A 14736-nucleotide genomic window follows, 5' to 3' on the forward strand; every position below is an offset into this window, starting at 1 on the left:
CAGTTTCATTTTATCTTTTCCGTCTCCATCTTACTGGCTATTCATCTGCACGCATGTATAAGGAAGCTGTAACAGTGTGATCAACAGTTTTTCGCCGTAAAGTTAATGATCGTGGTTTTGGAAAGTGTTGGATTTCCTGTGAAGAGACTTGCAACAATCACTCTTTTCTGCACTCTTTATTGAATCAAGGAACGTAACATGCTGCTCCCTTTAGAATTCGTTGATGAACGAAGTACCTGCAGAAGCACTTCGTCAGACACCTGCAAACAATGATGCAATTATGAATCAGCAACAAATAGAAAAACAAATGCACCTTACATACAGTATGATGTGCTGAAGAGTTTCGTGGCATTCACGTGTATAGGCCGCTTGTATTTAACGATATACGATCAGAAAGAGATCTGACCAGTTTGACCATATATGTAATAAAGCGAGGAACGCGGAGGTTGTTTAGTAAAATATTGGGCGCTGCTTATTCAAGCAGATTAGCTATGGCAGCCTCAGTTAATGACCCAGACCAGATTTATTTACGGCCACGTGTGTTTAGATAACTCATGCCACTATGTATTACATATTTACTTCCGCATAATATTAAAACAGCGCTAAGCAACAAGGACGATGAAAGAAGGGAACACAAAAAGGCGCTTTTTGTGTGTTCCCTTCTTTATTCGAGCTTGTTGCTTAGCGCGGTTTTAATATTACGGAACATTTCCAAATCGCCCAATCTGCCGTTCTTTTACTTCCGCAGCCGGCGCCCGGAGGTACTTTGCTATCTGTGCAGAACATGCTGGACTCGGCGATTATATCTGCACTGTTTCCTCATACCTCGACATAGGGCCCGCGTCACGCGCATCGCCAGTTCATGCTGGCAGCTTACATAAACAAGTGATTAACGCACGATTGGCTAAGGCTAGGCACCCTGACGGCGAAGTCTGGCAACATCCTTCAACGCTTTCAAAACCGCCAACCCACTCGCTTTTGACTTTGGTAGTTTTTAACTGCGTATTTAGCGTTTGTAACACATGCCGTGAGTACATCGGGTTGCGTACATTGCTTTACGTGCTAGATGTATGCACGATGCGAACGTTTCTATCCGCTAGCAGTGAGCTCCGGTCGAATGTTTGCGAAAACTTTCGCTCCCTCTCAGCTAATTTCAGGCTTGGAATAGTTTATTTCATAAGCAGTAGCGTAGTGACGTGTAAGAACTGGTAGATGTGATACTTCTGTCGTACTGCTCACTAAATCATGCAGAAAAGCCGTTGTGTAGCAAGCTATTTCATGCTAGTGATTAAAATAAACTATTACATTAACCGCCGATATCGCTCAGTGGTTTCGCCGTTATACTACTGTTCCGATTAGTTGTCTCTGGATCGAATTTCCGCCTCGGTGGCAGCATTTCGACGGGCTCTAAATGAAAAAAAAAGACACCTCCGGACTAATTGCAGCGAGAATAATGAAACCTAGGAGTCAGTAGTCACTTTCTATGTGTCGTTCTCATTATTTGTAATAAAGAAATAAGCTCTATAGGCCAAAATATTACATTAACATTCCTAATCGTGTTTTAACGCCTGCCTGGGAAGAATTCACTTACATATCGGAATCGGTGGACACGGAGCTCTGATGCACACGACTCGCTCATAAATACAGCGCTCTCCTCGGCGGCAAAAGACTTTCTGAAAACGAAACAAGAAAAAAGAACGATGTGAAACAATTTTTTTCACGCTGTATGTACCAATATCAAAAATTTCCCCAGCAAATCCTCAGAGTGGCCCTCTACCTACACTTGCAACTGCTTACTGGCAGTGGCTGTGATGACAAGTTACACACAAAAAAAACTGAAATGCTAAAAATTAGCAACTCTCGTTAGGCTGAGCTTCATTGTTGAAATCTTTAATATGCGTTTACTTTTTTTCAATGACACACGGTTTGTTCTAGTGTAGCTTTTGTGGATGGGGAAACACTGGTTCCACCTGGCTTCTAAAGCAGTCAACGGTTTGCTGCTGAACTCCACTGTGAACCCCGCAGTTGCTGGCGGCGCTTTGAGAGAAATTTGATATCATTCACCCTATGCACGCACATCATGAAACAAACATTCATAACTGTCTTGTGTAAAGGTACTGGCAAATACCACTGGTTTATTTGCAAGGTATAAGGACTGCATCACGAATCTAACATTAACGCGATAGCCACAACATGACCATTAACGCACGTGTTAGCCGGTCTTGAACTGAATAAGTCTCTCAGTGTAGCGAAAGGTTCAAGGAACGCCACTCATCTCCTTCTGAAGGAGAATACTGCCACAGGTACTTTAGTCACATTTGGAGATACCTGTTCGCTGGTTGGCGTCTAATTTTCCTAATGTTATATCTCCGATAGAGAAAAGACATAAAATATATGCGAAAAACCAAGTAGGCGACAGTTTGATTCTGGCAAGCCACCACTATTACTGTTCCCGTTTCTTTAAAATTTGTGGTGGTAGCTGTTCATTAGTGAGAACTATCCACGTGGTTTTTACCTGCTTGTGTTTATTTCTCTTGTTCAATTATCACCGAAATTGTTCTGACGGAAAAAAATACAAATACTTACGATAAGTTGAGTAACTCCATATATTACGAAGCGATAGGCTTTCGACCCACAGTAGCTTTTTTTCTTGTCTTAAATGATATTAGTGAAGCCCACTTACGTCGGCTGCAGTTTTCACGCACACTCATTTATTACAAAAGACGGCTGTGCTACCGCCGAAATACGCTTTTGGGCAATGAGACTACGTTTGAGACACAATGAACAACCGTGCCGGCGTAGCTCGGTGATAAATAACTTGGAGGCACCATAAACTCGTACCCGCAGTGGAAAAGCTCGCGCTTAATGTAAGCGTGTAGTTGGAGGAGAGGGTCCGAGCGCCCATGGCACCTTCCAAGAAAAAAAAAATCTGAGATACAAAACGCAATAAAAAACCCGAGACATTGCCGACTAAACGGAACAGTTTTCACAAATGCTTCCGTCGAAAACGCATGCCTTTAAAGGCGAAGCTTGCACTGGTGAAAGACAGGGCAAGGTCTTGCGTTAACGTCCTACTGGGCACGAGGAAGAACGGCACTGAACGTATGTCATCGGCAAGTCTGGAACAGTGCGATTCTTTGGAAGATACGTTTTAGTACGATGAAGACCGAACACAAAGGTCTAGGTAACGCGTGCTGTTAAGTTTTCATGTGACGAGCGTCCAACCGGTCATAAGTACCAATCGCGCGATGGGTATTGGGCGTGATTTGTTCGCAATGCGGCTTGGAGGTCGAACCTGACATGGTGAAAAGATTCCTGCTTCATAACTGTGCCACGCTCCATGTAATGCCTTGTCTGGCTGCATTGAGAACGTTCTTCTCGCCATCAGACGCCAAGTGCAAGATACAACCACCGGATATCGTTGTCCCTTATGCGGTCAGAATGTCCCATCTTCGGTGTACCATCCGGCTCATGCTGATAGCAGTTCACACACGTGATGACGATGTTCCGGTTCACATACCGTTGTTTGCTGCTGTGGAAATGATTAAGGTCATGTGCATTGGACTGACAGTGGAGTGCTTCACGAATTGATTCCGTAAAGCATGGGCCAAGGAACGACTGCGAACACTGTTGAGCATCCGCGTGATTAGACGCATGCGGATTTGTAGCAACGCCCTGTTGATATCCCGATGGCCGGACATGATTTCGACTGAGATGACTTCGTTGGTACGTATTATGACATGGCCGCGAAAAAGATGATATACTGACGAAGCTATTGTACGCAAAGTATGAGCGCCACCTGTCTGTCGAGAATCTGATCAAAATGCCGAGGAGGGAGGCGTGCCACTGGTTGAAGTGAACGCTTTAACCGCTGCTAGTTATAGCCTGGCGTTAAATCAACTGATATATTGGTACTCAATTCCTGGGCGAGGAAAAAAGTTATGACCGCTCTTGAAGGCTTGGAAAGCGGCATAATATGGTACCCTCTAAACAATCTGAGGCGCATCAAATACTTATAAAAAATAAACGCCAGTTTCGTTGCGCTTCGTATTTGGGAGTTTTAATGAGAAGACCGCTTAACACGAACCTCGAACAGAACGAACGCAATCCGCGCGACCTTCAGGTTTGTTATAAGTGGGTTAAACAATATGCAGAAATATTTTACAGAGAAATTAAAGAAGTTAGCGGATTGGTATAGTCATGAATATATCCCTGCATTCTTCCGTTGAATCGACAGTGTCAGCCAGAACACCTTAATTGCTTACTGAAATTATTTAATTTCAAAGAATGCAACTCAATGGTCGCCACCTACCAAAAATGGCGTATCATAAGAGGAATCAAAATAATTTACTTACGCCGCACCTGCGTCTGACACCAGGCCGTAGAAATCCTCCCTCGAAATCTTGGCCTTCTGCTAGCACAGCTGTAAACGAATTATATTCGCTTGATATTAGGCTCTATTTACAGAGCATGCACTTTTTTTAAAGCCGTTCTCGTATCGACAATGCGATCTGTGGATCTGTGTTCCCACTGCATTATCGAGAAGGGACGTACACTGAATCTTTTGCTTTCAAAGCTTGCACCGAAACGAAGCCGGAAAAATACCTTTTCTTGTTCATGCTGTCAGACTAAAACGCTGACAAGTCTGCTGTTAGGACGAATAATTTCACCGTTACACCTTATTTACACACGTTCATGTATACAAAAATTTTCGGCCGCTGCGGTAGCTCAGAGGTTATGGCGCTCGGCTGCTGACCCGAAGGACATGGGTTTGATCGCGATGGCGGCGGTCGCATTTCGATGGAGGCAAAATTCTAGAGGCTTGTCTGCTGTGCGATGTAGTGCACGTGTAGGAACTCCAGGTGGTCGAAATTTTCGGAGCCCTTCAGTAAGGCGTCCCTCACAGCTCAAGTCGCTTTGGGACGTTAAATCCCCCAAAACAAAGATTAGTTTTATTTTTGTTGCCTAATGACATTGGTTGTCTGATGCATCGTGCATTGTTTTCTTCAGTTCGGTCGTTTCCAAGCAGGCCGCGTATTGTTTGTTCTTGGATATTTTCGGTTAGTATGAAATACCCTTCGTAGGTGTAGTACTTCCTTTTCTATTATTTTTTTCTGTATACGGAACTGGTATCATCTGAACGCTGCTGAGGCGGAGAGACTACAGCAGCACTCATGATTAAAGTCGCTTTATCGGCTTTTTGGAGGCAACTTTTTTCTGCAGACGATTTTAATAATTCAACATCTTTTGTTGCCGCCTTACTAAATCGCCTTGAACTCGCTGTAAGGTTCTGTTTAGAGGCGGCGTTTTACTTGTAATTCATGTTTCAGACGATGCTAATGGCTGCTCCGAAGCGTTCACACCTCTGGAACCCTGCGGGCATTTCACTGCACAACACTAACCAGCAAGGAAGATAGCATAGTAGCCGATGTAGAGAATAATCCCGTTCTTTTCTTTCGTATGTAAGCTCTCTTGTACCTTGCATTTCAAACAGCAGTACATAAAGGAGCAAAATTCTGGGACAGCTGTGCTTGTTGCGTGATTTTAAAGGCGTCGCACAGGCGACAGCTAACACAAAGAAAGGATTCGCGCTATTTTTAACTGTGTTCTTATTCTTAATTATTTTTTGATCACAGTCACTAACAGGTTCATGTGTAATAGCATAACAGGAAAAAAACAGAAACCAAACCTTGAACCTGTTTTTGCCTTTCTGTCAATGGATGGCGGAACAAGCTTGTACAGAAACCCACACGAACTACATTCTACAACAAAGTCCAGGGATTACACACATGAGCTGTTTCCCCATTTTAGACTAGTTACGCTTCCAAAAATTCCCGAAGAATTGAATCTTTGCTTCTACAAGCTGTCTCGCTTTATTATAGCGGCTGGCTAGGCGATGAGCGCACAAACTCATTCCTTCTTACTTGAGAATTGATCGGTCATGTTATCTTGGCCTGTCAAGACACAATAGCTCAGGTCAGCGTCCCTTCACATAAAACAGCAACGCTGCCAGCGACAATGAGACGGGCGTGTATTTTCCGAGACGTTTGTTGCGGATGGGCCTTGGCTCATCCTCTCCATATGCAAAAGCACAAGCATGCAACAAAGGCACGCCCTCCTGGTCACCATAATGTCACTTTCGGCAAGTTCTCTGCGCGTTTTACGGCGCTCTGTACGCGTACGGTATCACACCATGCTGGCCAATTTTCCGAGCAGCCACTACCTTTTTGCTTCTCCACAGCCTATTGGGAAACGTTATCTAAAGAGTGATGAGCTGTGCTATGAAACCCTTTGGCAAAATTTCACATGTAAGAGCCGACTGCGGACTGAAAGCTCATGAGCTCCGCAAAACACGTTGAACGTAATGATTTGCAACTGCTCCTTGCATTGTTTTCAAACGGGCTGAATCGTACTTGTGGCACAGATGTACAGGGTTGGTCAAAAGTTCCCAGGCCACAGGGTCTGTTTTAAATAGGGATATCCTGACACTTAAGATACCGATGAAGCTATCAAAGTTCTCAGGGGTTAGAACGATACGGCTTCTACTCTCTACAGATAATCTGGGCTTCGGGGATGTAACTGCCTGACTGTACTGCTGAAAAGCAGACCCTGTGGCCTGGGAACTTTTGACCGACACTGTACCTCAATGGCTAATTGGGCCACATATCTACAAGTTTCGTGCGGTCGCAACTTGACAAGGAAATGTGTACTTATGAAGACACAGGCGCTTACTGCAACTGGCCGATTCATTGGAAAAAGAAATGTTGTGAAAACCTTGGAAAATAGAAAAACTAAACAGAATTCGTGCTCTACTATGTCGAGCGACTTCCAGACCAGCCTGTGTCGTGTTAAGTGTTACTTTATGAACAAGGGAGCTGTAGCGCTCCTGAAACGTCATTTCCTTTTTCGATCATCAAACATTATTCCTGAGCGCATGCTATGCCGTCAAACTATCGACTACATTAAGCGTCCCTTTCTTTTGTCCCTTTGTAGTTGTGCTAAACATGTAGAAGACATGCGTGCCAGCATACAATCGAGGTATGTGTGCGTTCATGGCTATGTGCAAACCGTCCTTTAGGCGAGACAAGCGCTAACCCCACTCGCGAACAGCATTACATTTGGAAACATTTTCCCATAAAATCAACCTAAAAAATACAACGTTCCAATGCAACCGCTGTGTATTGTAGCCTTTCGGATTGGCAGGTAAGTTATACCAGCACACCCGCTAAATTATTGCAGTAGACCAGGAAGGTGCGTTCACAAAACTGGAAAAAATCCTAAAATCATGCACGCCTCTGTAGCGGTCTTTGAGCAGTTTTCCTTCTTAAGATCGAGTATTCTCTTGCTTGTTATAACTTCTGTGCCGAGTACGAGCACTTATCCATTGCAAATGAGAGCATTCGGGCAGCACTTACCTGCAGACAGCAGGATCACAGCGAGGACCAGTGCAATGTTCTTCATGGCTTCCTGTCTGTCACCAAACAACTGAAGAAGCACGGCGCGGATCGACGAGCTTTTATCGCACGCTCCCAGTGTTGCCACACCGTATCTGCCACACGATCGGCAACGCCCACAGAGCCCCACGTGTCCGATACAAGAGATGCAGAAAAGCACAGCGTGCGAATCTTGGGATGTTTCGAGTGTTTCTTTTTTTTACTTGCACGTACGTACCACAAGTTAAGCGCCAAAGCGCGTATCAGGGTTTTTCCATGGTAGTGGCCTCACTTACTAAGAAATGTGTACGTGTTATGGTATGGCCGATGTATTGACATACGGCGTCATTGAACCCCTCGAATGCAACAGACGCACGGCAGGTGTAAAGCGACCACATGCAAGGTCTGCTTTGAAGTGTAGCTACTCCGCCCCAAATGTTGCAGCAGGCTTGCAGTTTTAAACTGTGAGTGTGTTTTTCTTTTTTATTATAGCCCCGCCCCTTCCTGAGAATTCTTTGCATACGCAACAAGTGTTATTATTGTTTTGAATTATCTTTGTTCAGTGTTGTGTACCAAGAACCAATTTCTTGCCCTGCGCCCGCCCGCCCCTCAATCCCCCTATGCGTTTCTTGGAGTACAGATTCCGGCTCATGTGCCACGGGAAGCAAATTGACCCCTTTCATGAAACGCCGTGTCTTAAACTTCGTTTTGAACAAGTTTTAAAAAATGAAAGCGCACTTCCTGAAACATGCACTTCTTATTTCATTGGAAGCACATGAAAATCAGAACGAAAGAACGCTTCGCATTCACGAATCTGGCTCGAGATTGCGTATTGCAATGTGAGAGTGTCCTTCGGTAGCCATGGACTGATGATCCGTCGACGTGCAGTGCGAAGATGTCACTGCAATACGGAGAGAGCCCCATTACTGCTTAAGGAAGTCTGGTCGCTGCAGGGAAGCAAAATATGCGCAGCTACTTAGCGATCCTCAGGACGCTACATGCCAAGATCTGTTGCGCCAAAGCTGTTCTTGGTCATTATTCGCGCTCCTTTACACAGCGCCCAATCTATCAATACGTGTCACCCGCCCAGAAAAATTGGTAGGCTTGACTCGTTAACCCAGTACAGTTTGTCTCCTATCTCGTATGAATCGTGCTGGGCGCCGTTTTCGATGTCTGATTCTAACTGGATTCGGAAGGTCGACTTTGGATTTTTTCTGCGCTTTAGAAGCAAATGTCCCATGGCAGGGGCCTATCTGGGCGAGCGACGAGCAATTGCTAGATGTATGGGTCCGGAACCTGGTATCGCATTTAATTGCTGAAAAGATTTTTATGATGGTGAATGTTAATGGCGCAAGGGCAGCTTTGGCGAAAGAGCTATATTGCATAAGGTATTTTTTATTGCTCAATGCGTGGTCAAAGACCTATTTTTGAAGCATTTCAACCCAGACAAGCAGAGAAGCAGGCCGAAGGTATGTTTCTGAATGAATTGAACTGTTTTCTTCAAAGGCATATGAATGAAAAAAGACTTGTTTTGGTTGGGGACCTTAATGATGATTCTCTACAGGAATCTAGGACAGCAGGGGCTGATTACTTGAATTTATTAGCGAAATATGGACCCATAAATGTAACAAATGTCTACACCAGGGAAGAGTTCTTAGGACAGAGAACCATGAGAGCTTGCATTGACCACATTGTGTTTAGGTTGGCAAAACAACCATATTCTCACGACGTGGCGACTGCAGTCCGGGGAGCAGAAAGGCTGCTAAAATGGTGTCTAATGAACAATCTTTATTTGGGCTGATTTGCGCCCACAATGCACTGAATCACTAGGCGGTGGCGTAGAAACATGCGTGCTCGGCGGTCGTCGAACGGAATGCTCGCCGCTGTCGGCCGTGCTCAATTTCAAGCTGAAAGCGAACTTTCGAGATAAAGAGTGCCAAATTACTAGAACATTCTGGAACAACGTAGATTCAGCATTGCCCGGATGCGATCAATCGAGATAAATCTGGTCCTGTCTTGCATCGCAAACAAAGCGATAGAGCGGCGTGTCGACAGATTTAATAATAATGATTGGTTTTTGGAGGGAAAGGAAATGGCGCAGTATCTGTCTCATATATCGTTGGACACCTGAACCGCGCCGTAAGGGAAGGGTAAAGGAGGGAGTGAAAGAAGAAAGGAAGAGAGAGGTGCCGTAGTGAAGGGCTCTGGAATAATTTAGACCACCTGGGGATCTTTAACGTGCACTGACATCGCACAGCACACGGGCGCCTTAGCGTTTTTCCTCCATAAAAACGCAGCCGCCGCGGTCGGGTTCGAACCCGGGAACTCCGGATCAGTAGTCGAGCGGCCTAACCACTGTGCCACCGCGGCGGGGCAAGACAGATTTGAAGAATGAAGAAACACTGCAAAGATTAGCGGCAATATAGGTCTGTTGTGATCAGTCTCAAATGAGCTGACCATTATTTTATAGCAGCCATGATATTCTCAGAAATAAATTAACTATGGTGAGGGAAGCGGAAAACACTATTTTAGATAATAAAAAAAGTTGATGCAATAATCAAGAATACTAATTGGAGATCTCTGTTAGCTCTTCACCATTTAAATGCGTACAAGCAGCTAGTTGACATATTTCAAGGTATTTATTATCGTGCATCTATTTGTGTCGCCCTGCGGCAAAGAAATCTGCACCATATATGGATGACTCATGAAATAATATCTGCTACTTAAGAAACCAGGCTTGGCAAAGTTGCCGAAAACAACCAGAAGATGATGTGAAAAGAGGAGAGTTTCATATATTACAAAATCTTGTCAGGGCAAAAATACCACAACCTAAAAGGCGATACTTGTTACATAAATTCGCACTTTGCAAGCACGACGGGAGGAAGGCGTGGAATATAGCAAATGAACTAATGGACAGGAAAAAGCAGGTCAGCATTCAGGAAACAATAAAAAACAACTTTCCAAACCAAAGCACGCAGGTGATATGTGAAAAGTACAAAGATGCGCTCGTACGAGCCGCGGAAAAGCTAGGAGAACGGAATGGCCGCAACTCTGACGAATTCAAGCCAGTACGCGCATGCGCACACATGACCTTTCTACCACCAATATCTGAAACAGAGCTTTGGAACAACATTAGGCAGATGAAGGTTACAAAACCACCGGGAATTGATAAAGTACAATTTCGTGCATTATATTTTCATTTCAATAAGCTGGAAGATAAGATGCTAAGGATAATAAATGCCATATTTGAAACCGGCCTTATACCTCAAGCGCTAAAAATATCGATCATAATGCCTGGTTATGAAAGTGGTAGAAAAGACGACTACATGATACAGACCAATCGCAATTTCGTGCTGTTTAGCGCAAATAATACAAAAACATCGCATGCGTGATGCCGTCGTTTTGTGAAAGATTTTCTCTGCATAATCCAGTACAATTTGGTTTCACAAAAAGCAAAAACACAATAGTATTCCTGGACGAATTTTCCGATTACGTTCCTAATGCGGGCGAAAATAATCGTGTCGCTTAAGACCATTTCATGGATCTGACCAAAGCATTTGATACCGTGCATCATGCCCTAATGATAAGTGAGCTAAATATCTTCGGCTTTGGAGGTCAATTCCGCAGGTTTCTCGGAAATTTCTTTTCCCATTGATTACAGTGTGTTAGAATTAACAATGAGTACAGCAGCAATACTATAATAAAATACGGTGTACCGCAATACTTTTTAACATATATATTACTGACCTGGGCAGTTTACCACTGACTTCAAATAGATATAAATATGCAGATACCGCGATTAATTCGCTATATAATGGATTTAGAGAAAGGATCTCTTCGTTTTCAAGACGACATACATAAAATTGTGGACTGGTTTGGTAAAAAATGTATTTTTGTCAACCCTGAGAAAACAAACTTTTTATGTTTCAGAAATCCACATAAGCCGGCTACCTTCAGACGACTTCTATACTTGCACACTACTATTTGTTTCCCGTGTAAATGTGTGCCACTAAGACCTGAGTCAGTGGTTAAATATTAAGGCCGTTTTTTGGACCAACACTTATCTTGGAATAACAATATCGAGCACTTTAGGAAAAGGTTACGAAATATGGCGGATTTAAGTTACAACTTGCGTGGGAAATGTCCTCTTAATTTAAGAATTACAATATACAAAGCAATAAAGCAATATAACGCACTTTTCTCTGGATGTCCACATCCTGAACGATTCCAGATTGAGCGCATAGTATCAAGTCGATTTCATTTTTAGTCTCACGATTTGATATTTTCCTGGCCTGCTTTCTGTTCTCTCGTTTGCGGAAGAATATATTCATGATCCATAGATTATTTCTATCTGCAAACTCTACTTATAATTCTCCCCTGCTATTCCTAGAACCTGTCCCAAAGTCGCCTAATGCCTGGTCGCCAGCCTGCTTCTTTCCCACCTTCGCATTCAAGTCGCCCGTGAGTACAGTGTACTGTGATTTTGTAGCGATAGCTACATAATGGTAGCATTTCGAGCCTTCAGCATGGCGGCGCCTCCACGCTGTCACGTTGTTGGTCACGTGGTGCGGAGCAGCTGCCGGTGGCGCGGCACCGTGGCTGATTATGTGGTTGGTAACGTGGTTGGTCACGTGACCAAGTTCCACTCGGTCAGCTGTAGCTATCGCGTCACTCCAGGTTTAAACAAAACTAAACCATCGCCGTTATTACTTTGTTTACCGCGGATTACGCGTCTTCGTAGAAGTTTTCAACTATCTGGTCATCACGATTGCATGTCGGCCAGTTGGCCTGCACCGCCTTCAGCTTGTACCTCCTATTGAGTTTAATTACCATAGCTGCCAACATCTCGTTAATACTATAGAACTCATCCAAGTTGCCAGTTATATCCTCATTTATGAGGGATTCCGTATCTAGATCTTTTCTGTCCGTTAATCCACGATAACACAGTATGTGCCTGACCTTTAGTGCTGTATACGCCTGTCACATATATTAAGGAGCCTAAATTAAATTTTAAAGGAAAAAGGTGTGAAGAAGATGACGCGAATTAACCGAAGAATAAAGAAGAGGAAGAAGAAGCATTCGGTGAGGTGGAGAGAGATGATTGCTGGAGAAGAGAAGACGACGACAAGGCATACGTGGACTTGAGGAGAAGAAGAAGAAGGACTAACACTGAGGCTATAAAAGGGCGTGTGAGAGCGAGGCACAGGGGGGAACAGCAGAGAAGCGGAGATTCCGGCGGGTCAGGGACACATCGGCTGGAAGAGAGCGACGCCGGTACTGCTCCGGTGAGCTCGCGTTCTACGACATCGCATAGTGGACTTCCTGCCGTGCATGAGCCCGTTCCGGGGAGTCAACAGAGGACGCTACCACCTGCTACGTCCAGGGGTTTCTCCAGCGCTGTTGCCACCCCCGGGTGGTGCCCCCAACGCCAACAACACCGGCATCACCTCCACGGGCGCTTCGAACTGGAGCTTGTACGACGCAGCCAGCGACGCCGCCACCAACGCCAGCCCAAGTGGGCCGAACGCCGCCTCGACTCCGGTTCCGGGATCCATACAACGCCGCAGCCGCACGGAACCAACCGTGAGCACGAACGCCGACCGCTAATAGTAGAACGTTAGTAGTAGACGCTGGTAGCAGTGTGCCCGGGTCGTGTGTATTTATGTCTTTGTGTGTTGTGTTAGTTTTGTTAGTTTTGTGTTCTAGTGTGTGTGTGTCACGTAGGGTGTATTAAATGCGCGTTTGTTTGGATACACCCGTCGCCTAGTCCATTCTTTCGGTCCGAGTGATCTCCGGAGAGATCCGTGACGAAGACAAGTGGCGAGCCTGCCAGGATTCATTTCCTTTTTGTTTTTGCTTTGTCTCGGATCTTTCCGATCTCTAGACGGCAGAAAGGATGGATTTGGCAAGAACGTTAGAACTGGCGCTCAAGCTAGGGTTAAGCAAGGAAGAGGCGATGCGTCTCTGTGACGAGGAGAAAGAAGAGGCAAAGAGGCAGAGAGAGGAAAGGGAGCAAGCACGCGCAGACGCTCGTGAAGCAGAAGAACGCGAGGCGAAAAGAGCTCGCGAGGAAGAAGAGCGAGAAGCTAGAAGAGCCCGCGAGGCAGAAGAACAGGAGAAAAAGATAGAACGGGAGAAGGAGTTTATTTTGTGGAAACAGGCGCATGTCGCGGGAGGATATGAGGAGATCACGTCCTAAAGAAGAAACAGATGGTTCTGTATGTTGACGCGTCCAAGTACAGAACGAAGGAAAACGCTAGGGCGGTAGCAGTAGTGAACGCCAATGGGAAGATAATTACTGGTGCATCAGTGCGCACAAGGACAACTCAAGCAGCGGAAGAGATCGCCATAGCTCTAGCCCTGACTGAAGCCCATCGGCAGGGACTGAGTTACTGGATAGCGACGGATTCTCAGGCTGCAGCGAGGGCATACAGAGATGGCAGGATCGGCCAAAAAGCCGCGAGGATTCTCTTCGCACAAAACCAACACAGACATGGATCAAACAACACACACATTCAACACACCATCATTTGGGTCCCTGACACTGGGGTTGAGGGAAATCTCATGGCAGACACCGTTGTCCGAGGGTTCACGAACCGGAGGGCGGGTTTGCCGGTCGAACCCTTCAGCACGCCAGAATCGTACGGGGAGGCAATGAAGGCGTTGTTGGGAGCGCGCAAGAAGTACTCGGCTCCGGCGGATATCCTCAACAGAGAGCAGGCCACCACGCTCAGAAGACTACAAACAGACACCTACCCAAGCAGAGCCATGTATCATAAAATGTGGCCGAACAGATATGCGAAAGAGTGCGTGTGGTGTGGGGGCTACGCCACAACGTACCACGCCACCTGGGGCTGTGAAAAAAGCCCTTTACTACCAAAGATAAATAGCCCTAGTCTAGAGCAGTGGGAGGCCCTCCTGGCTGACTCCGACCCGAGCACACAGCTTATGCTGGTGACGAGGGCCAAGGCAGCGGCGGAGGCCAACGGGATCCTGGACTAGGGAATACCGACCACTGCAGCTCCACTTCTATCTATCCCCAACACCCTACTCCCTTACTCTTCCTTCTGTGAAAATAAATGTTTTACTACTACTACTACGGACAATGATCAGCGTTCCTTAGTGGGTACAGAATCTCCTAGACCGGCCAGAGTTTGCCCAAGGAAGCTGATGGCTCCTTTTGATGACAGGAGAGATGATTTGGATGCATATCTGCAACAATTCGAGCGGATAGCTTTGGGGCAAAGCTGGGAGCGCAGTGAATGGGCCACGGCATTAAGCATGTGTTTAGTCGGAGAGGCGC

The 14736-nt window shown here is 45.5% G+C and overlaps 1 long non-coding RNA gene across 1 annotated transcript; it reads right to left on the reverse strand.

Annotated features, from left to right (window-relative positions):
• Positions 1-169: 169 nt before the first annotated feature.
• LOC144097162 (uncharacterized) lies at positions 170-7564 on the reverse strand. The gene is made up of 4 exons (XR_013306927.1): positions 7416-7564; positions 4356-4423; positions 1592-1673; positions 170-260 (listed from the first exon to the last, which is right to left on the reverse strand). It is a non-coding gene; the product is annotated as an uncharacterized LOC144097162 (long non-coding RNA).
• Between the last annotated feature and the right edge of the window lie 7172 nt (positions 7565-14736).

The sequence above is a fragment of the Amblyomma americanum genome, chromosome 7 (genome assembly GCF_052857255.1).
Source record: "Amblyomma americanum isolate KBUSLIRL-KWMA chromosome 7, ASM5285725v1, whole genome shotgun sequence".
Classification (NCBI taxonomy): domain Eukaryota; kingdom Metazoa; phylum Arthropoda; class Arachnida; order Ixodida; family Ixodidae; genus Amblyomma; species Amblyomma americanum.